Genomic DNA, 7,500 nt, shown 5'->3' on the forward strand with positions numbered 1-7,500 from the left:
GACAAATCCAACTTCCTCAGTAACATGTAAGTTGTTGTATTCACTTATACTTGACTTATTAAATTGATTGGTTTTATAACATTTTTAATATTCTTTTATTTATCTCTAGCTGCTTCTTCTGTTACAAGTAAGTTGTTGTATTCAGTTACACTTATTACATTGGTTAGTTGCTTTTATTAATAAATATTGATATATTTTGGAGATTCCCACCAGTACAGTTGATTGGTATAGTTGTACTTAACTACACATATACCTATATATAGTATATATACCTATACATATACCTATATATATATACTTACCTATATATATATATATATATATATATATTTTATATACAGTCTGTAAGTTGTTGTACTCATTTATACTTGACTTATTACATTGATTGGTTGGTTTAATTTTAATTTTTCTATGTAGTTTCAGTTGCTGCATCTTCAAATACAATAAGTAAGTTTTTGTACTTGCCAATAATTAAATTATATTACATCAATTGCTTTTATTGTTCCTTTTAGTTTTTAATAAAGCTGCAGATGTGTCTTCCGGTTTAATATAGCTGCAGATGTGTCTTCCGGTTTAATATAGCTGCAGATGTGTCTTCCGGTTTAATATAGCTGCAGATGTGTCTTCCGGTTTAATATAGCTGCAAATGTGTCTTCCGATTTAATATAGCTGCAGATGTGTTTTCCGATTTAATATAGCTGCAGATGTGTCTTCCGATTTAATATAGCTGCAGATGTGTCTTCCGGTTTAATATAGCTGCAGATGTGTCTTCCGGTTTAATATAGCTGCAGATGTGTCTTCCGGTTTAATCATTTAATGTAATAAGTCAAATATAAGTAATTATAATAAATAAGTTGTTGTGCTCACTTATACATGATTTATTACATTAATTGCTTTTATTGTTTTTTTTTATACTAGATTTTTTGTAAGTATCATCTTAGTAGATAGTTATATTTATATGTTTTTTTTAGACTTGACATGGCAAGAATTTAAGTCATATCGCTCCCAGCATCCAAGTCCTCTATTCCAGAGGGCCTTCTATCGCTGGTGTAGGTATGGGGAGGACCTTCCTTCAGATGGAGGGATGGCACCCCATACAGCACTAGGGAAAAAGAGGATGCTGGCTCAAAAGTTATAAATTACATTGCATTTTAGAGAAATTTACAACTTTTGAGCCACTTTTCAGTTGTTTTTTTTTTAATTTTTTTTTAAATATGCTTTTGTTAATTAATTTTTGTGTTGTTTTTTAATTTTTCCCATTAATTTTAATGCTAATTAATTTTATCTCGAGGCAGTGGTAGGAATACAAGAGAATTTCTCGTAAATAATTAAAGGGCTATGCAAGTTATGAGGTCGCATGGGGCGCCAGTGTGGCTGGGGCGTAGTGTGGCCTTGGCGTAGTGGGGCGCCAGTGTGGCCTTGGCGTAGCGAAATAATTTTTTTCCTAGTTTTTTTTTTTTTTTAAATTCTAATTTTTATAAATTAAATTATTTAAATAAAGAAACTTTTATTAACTTCCAAGAAATAAAAGTTTGTTTTATTAACAATACTCCAGAAATAAAAGTCACGGTCAAACATTTTATAAAGTTAATGTTAATCTCAAAGGGCCTTGGTTTGTACACAACCAAATTCTATGTAGTACATTCCAGAACCAAGACTTTTATAATTTATTGTATAACTTTGATAAACATGCTCTACAAGGTATGTCATTAAATGTATATTACACAAATAATGTTTATAAAATGTGATGTTTGTAATGGTTTTTGATAAGTATTAATATCACATGATGTAGTAATCGCTTATTATATGTGTTACTTATTATATGTTAATGTTAATATGTGTTATATAAAGTTAGAGATTTATATTTTTTAAATGTTTTTCTAAGTGTGTGCTGTTAGTAGTTAAAATATGTACAATAAACTCAGGATACATCAATAACCCTCAACAATTTCTCATTAATTTGGACTAATTTTGAAATTCCAGTTGAGCTTTTTATTTATGTATTATACTCCCAATAACTCTATTCTTTAAAAAACTAATTTTTTTGTCCCTTAAAGTTGTGAGTTATTTAGAGTTTACCGTAACATGTTATGCTATTTAATTAATTGTTGTGATGTTTAATGCCAATAGACTTAGCTCACATTCATGTTGGTCTGTCAGGGTTAGGGAAAAATGAAAAGTAAGTCTCTTATCCACTTATTAACATTTTTGAGTTTTTAAATGAATTAATTGATTGCATGACAGATTAATTTGTAATAAATGTGTAATAAGTGTTTAAAATAATTTTATTCCATTTTTAGGTCGAGTTCCTTCTCTTATGGCTGATTTTTGCAAATTTTCCTACAGAGAATAATTTAAGAAATGTTCTGAATATACAAGCAACTTAATAACATTGTTTCATTCTATAGATTTTAGTAAATGTTATGAAGATTAACGTAACTTTGTTATAGCTTTTAGAAAACAATCAATTGATTGTTTTCTAAAAGCTATAACAAAGTTACGTTAATCTTCATAACATTTACTAAAATCTATAGAATGAAACAATGTTATTAAGTTGCTTGTATAAATACTTTGATATTTTTTTATATTAAATTTTTTTTTGTAATTTTTTTTTTACCAAAAAAATTTATTATTTTATCTCAAGAAAAATGTTTTTTGTTTCTCACATAAATTTTTATATTTTTTCTCTTTGAAATAATTTTAGTATGGATGTATTGCCATTTTCGCATTGATTTTATATTTTTCCGCTATTTTATATGTGAATGGAATACATTTACATTTATACTTTAATCACTAAGGTGATTACGGATCTAGATGTTTCCATTCCCATTAAGAATATTTTTGTACCTATTAAAATTACCTATTTTTGTAGCTATTATTTGTACCGAGATTCGGTACAAATAATATACCGATATTCAAAATAAAATTCAAGATACCGAGATTCAAATAATAGCTATAATAATTTAACAATTCCCAAATCCCTGCTATTAAAAACAGCAATTCAAAGAATATGTTATGAGTTGCAGAAAAGTTTCTATAAGAAATGCCAAACAAATAATACTAACTTATATGACATAACTAGGATCCATGACCTGTTTCTGTGTCTTCCTTTGCTTTATAAAGAAATCTTAAAGAGAGGCCTTAATCTATAAACATTTTATTACAGCTTTAAATTAATCACAGCCTCCAAAAACACTTGAAAAATGTTACGCTAATGTAATCTAGTTAAAGATACTTTAGTTATGTAAACGATATTAAAGCAAAAGGTTAACCAAAAGTCAAGAATTTTATATCGATTTGTTTTGCTGTAAACTAAGATTTATTAAAGTAAAGAGCAAATTAATTATAGATATAGTCAGTTGTGTAACGGAGTTATCATCTGGTTTTGACAGCGCTTTGTAAAGAATAATAACTTTTTAATTTAATTTTTTAAAAAGTGTATCAGTATTTTTTTTTACCTCAAGTAAAATATTTTTTGTTTCTCCTCAAATTTTATATTTTTTTCTTTTTGAAATTATTACTTCGTATAGATATATAAATCTTTTTGTTAAAACCTTAATAATCCTAAAACACCGGAAGAAATATTACGTAACTATCATATATATCATATGTTAAAATTAAATAAGTATAGTTTTAAAGTAAATTTATTGTTAACCAAAAGCCAAGAGTTTTAAATTGATTGATTTTCTGCTATTTATTAAAGTTCTTTGATTGTTATAAGAAGACCAAATTAAAAACAAGTTTAGATATAGTCGGGTGTGGAACAGATTTACCATGACCTGTATTGTACGGGTCATGACAGATAGTTAGGTATGATTGTTTAATAGCATTAGGTATGATTGATTAATAGCATTAGGTATGATTGTTAAATAGCATTAGCTATGATTGATTAAACAATTTAAAAACAACTTGGAGCAAAATATTTTTTTTGAAGATTTTGTAAAATTTATACTTATGTATTAGCTGAAAAAAAAAGGTGCCATAATATTGTCTTAATTGATAAATTCATACTGAAAATGTGTAAGTTTACAATCAGGACAATTTATTTGAAACACCATATATAGTCCTAATTGACTATTACACATAGATAAGAGCGCTGACTTTCTCTTTGCTGCTTTCTTTAACTGCAATCAACTACTTTATCTACCGCATTCTCCAAGGTATTCCTTGTAAAACAGACCATGCTTTTATACTGACCATTAAAAATTTTCAACAGCACCTGTTCCTTTTATTGAAGCCAAATGAATTTGTGATCTGTGAATTATGATTGGTGGCTTTTTGCATATTTTGTTCTGCAGCATTTTCAAAAGCTCTGTGTAATATCTTTTAAATGTTATTATAATATCTCCAGTCAGGGCTATCACGAAGAAATTTTAAAGAAAAAGGGGTGGGGTGGGGTGGGGAGTGGGAATTAGGGAGGGGTTGATTGACTAGCCAACATAAGATCCAAATTTGCCAACAAACAAATATACAACTTCATCATTATCAAAATATTTACTGAATATATAAGCCTATAGTATATTTGCATGTTTTACAGAAAAATACTTTTCTGCATATTAAATTAGAAATGACAGCCAGTCTACCAAGCTAACCTCATTTTAAACTAACATAAGTTCATCATTCTGAAAATCGAAATTTTAAATCCAAAAAATTTTTACTCTAATATCTTAAAATATTCTAATGATAGTCTCTGAGTGACCTATATGTGTCACTCAGAGACTACTATCATTAGATATGAGTGACTTATATACCTATAAGCAGTGCTTCATGATTAATTTTTTTTTCTGCTAATTTATTTATATGTTAAAAAGTATCAAATTATATACATTTTATATGATGCTCACGAAAATAAAAACTTTTTTTTTTTAATATTCATGATGTTGTAAGCCAAAAAATTAATTTAAATTGCAATTTTCAACTTCCATGAACTTGCAAAAAATACGGTATCAAAGGTATTGACCAAACTATTGGGTGTATTTTTAAGAAATTATTAGAAAGAAATAAGAAAGTATTACCAATACTTTACCATTCATAACTTCTAGAATTTGTTTATGATGGTAAACAAGAAAACTTGGTAAAAAAGTTAAATGCAGTTGAATCAAATTAACAAATATTTTAGACAGATTCATCAAGAAACGAAGAAAAAAAGATTTTGATGATATGCAAAGTAAATGTCGGATAATCGCAGGAGAGCATATGAATTGAAATTTTCATTCAACTGAAAAATCATTACTTATAGCCCGAAAAAAAAGAATATAATAAAAAAGATTTTTCTTTGTTCAATGTGTTAACGCATGCCATCCAAAATCTTAAAGATTCACATAATGTTTGTTCAGCTGACATGTGACAATGATAAAATGACAGCTGAAAATACCACTGCAATAATAATTGATGTTGATCTTAGCGTATCTGGCTATAAACGAATCCAACAGGTAGTTGTTTTAGACAAACAGCATCAAATAGAAAATGCAAATTCAGATTTGCATCCAGAGAAAAGTGAATTGGTTAACGGAAAGTTTTGCAGAAAAGTGTTCTTTGAACCAAAAGAACAAGCGAAATATTAGAAAATTATTAAAATATAAATGTTTTAATTGCTATAAGATATTAGCAAACATTTAACTCAGAGTTATTTCAGCTTGATATTTATATTTATATGATTGGAATAAAGTGCAGTCAACCGTTCACAAAGTTCTTGCACAAGGTGTAGAAATAATGGTGAACTCACCAGTTCCTTTGGGAGTTTTAGCTTCTGAATGCTGAAGCAAATATTACAGACAACATTGTGAACTACATGCTCATAAATGTTTGAGACAAGCAAATTTTAAAGACATCTTTGATTGTGCAATGAGATACTCTAATCCACTTATCAGCTCTATCTCCTCGGAATCTAGACAGACAAAGAAGATTGTGCTAAAGCTTCCAAAAGAAGTAAAGAGTTTTTTTAACAATAAGGAATCAATAAAACTGTCAAAACTAGAATCATCAGAACCAACAAAAATTATTAATTTAAATAATTTCTGTTGGTTCTGATGATAAGCTACTAATGAAGATTATTTGAAATATGTTAAATAAATATTACAAATAAATATATAACTTAAATATTACATTGATGTGTGAAATAAATGCAATACTAAAAGTAAAAATTTTGAAAAATTATTACTTTAGCAGAATTTGTTTAAAAGTAAGTTTTCGTTTGCATTTAAAATGAAATTTCAAAGGATATTTTTAAAAATCTTCTTATCTTTTCAAAAACTAAAACAAGCTTGTAACCTTTTATTGAAATAAAGTGTATACATGAAATAAATGTGAAAGAATAAGTTTTTTTTTCATTTTTTTTTTTTCAGTGGTTATAATAAAATCTTTTTAATTGTTTTGTATTTTATTTACAGCGTGTTGTGGTTTCAAAAAAATGTGTTTTTCGATTTAACTTAAAATTAGTTTTAAAAATGACAAAAAATAGAAGACATAAGAGCAAAAATAATGCACAAATAAAATTTGGAAAATAATAAATTAATAAATAATAAAATTTGATAAATTGGAAAATCCCAATAGTAGCTACAATTTGATAACAAAAGCATTGCAAATACGTTCATGCACCATTAGTCGCGTAATTCAATGTTTTTCTAAAACAAAATCAATCAAACGCAAATCTGGTGGTGGAAGAAAGGTGGGTTTTAAAGATATAAAACTAGTTAGAAAACTGGTTAACAGTTTTAAGATTAACCCAAGCTTTACACTAAAGGAAAGAGCAAAAAATTATGGACTTTCTCATAGTTTTGTTGAAAAATTTTGAAATAAACATAATTTTCATTTTTTCAAAGCACAAAAAGTGCCCAACCGATCTGAAACTCAAAAAAGTGCAAGAAGCCGCTGCAGAAAATTGTATGACAATTTTATTTCTTAACATTTCTGTATTATTGAAGACGATGAAACTTGTATCAAGTACGATTATCAGCAATTTCTTGGTGCTGTCTATTGTATCCCCAAATATAGAGGAAAAGCAAATAAGAAATTTAAATACACAAAACAAGACAAGTTCGCTAAAAAAGCCTTGATTTGGCAAGCTATTTGCAGTTGTAGCAAAAAAAATCAGCATCTATTATTTCTCAGTCCACACTTTATGGTCAAATATATATTAAAGAGTGTTTACAAAAACTCTCATAAAATCACACGATAACAGACCTGTGTTCTGGCCTGATTAAGCTTTAAGTCATTATTGTAAACAAGCTATGGAATGGTATTAAAAAAAAAGAAAAAAAAAAGTGAAATTTGTGCCTAAAACAGAAAATCCTCCAAACTGCCAAGAATTGAGAGTTATTGAAAAGTACTAGGCTATTATTAAAAGAAATATGAAAAAAAAAAAAAACTTTGCAGAAACATTAAAGATGTTAAAATATCATTTAAAAAAGCATCAAATAGTTTTGATTTTTATTCTGTGCGCAAGCTTATGGGTACCACCAAAGCAAAAGCTCGAAATTTTATTAAATTCCCACAGGAATA

The 7,500-nt window shown here is 27.5% G+C and overlaps 1 protein-coding gene across 3 annotated transcripts in view; it reads right to left on the bottom strand.

Moving 5' to 3' along the window:
* LOC100201018 (meiosis regulator and mRNA stability factor 1) overlaps positions 1–7,500 on the bottom strand; it is a 111,213-nt gene that overhangs the window by 6,503 nt on the left and 97,210 nt on the right. The window lies entirely within an intron of this gene.

This window comes from Hydra vulgaris, chromosome 08 (assembly GCF_038396675.1).
Source record: "Hydra vulgaris chromosome 08, alternate assembly HydraT2T_AEP".
In the NCBI taxonomy this organism is placed as follows: Eukaryota; Metazoa; Cnidaria; class Hydrozoa; order Anthoathecata; family Hydridae; genus Hydra; species Hydra vulgaris.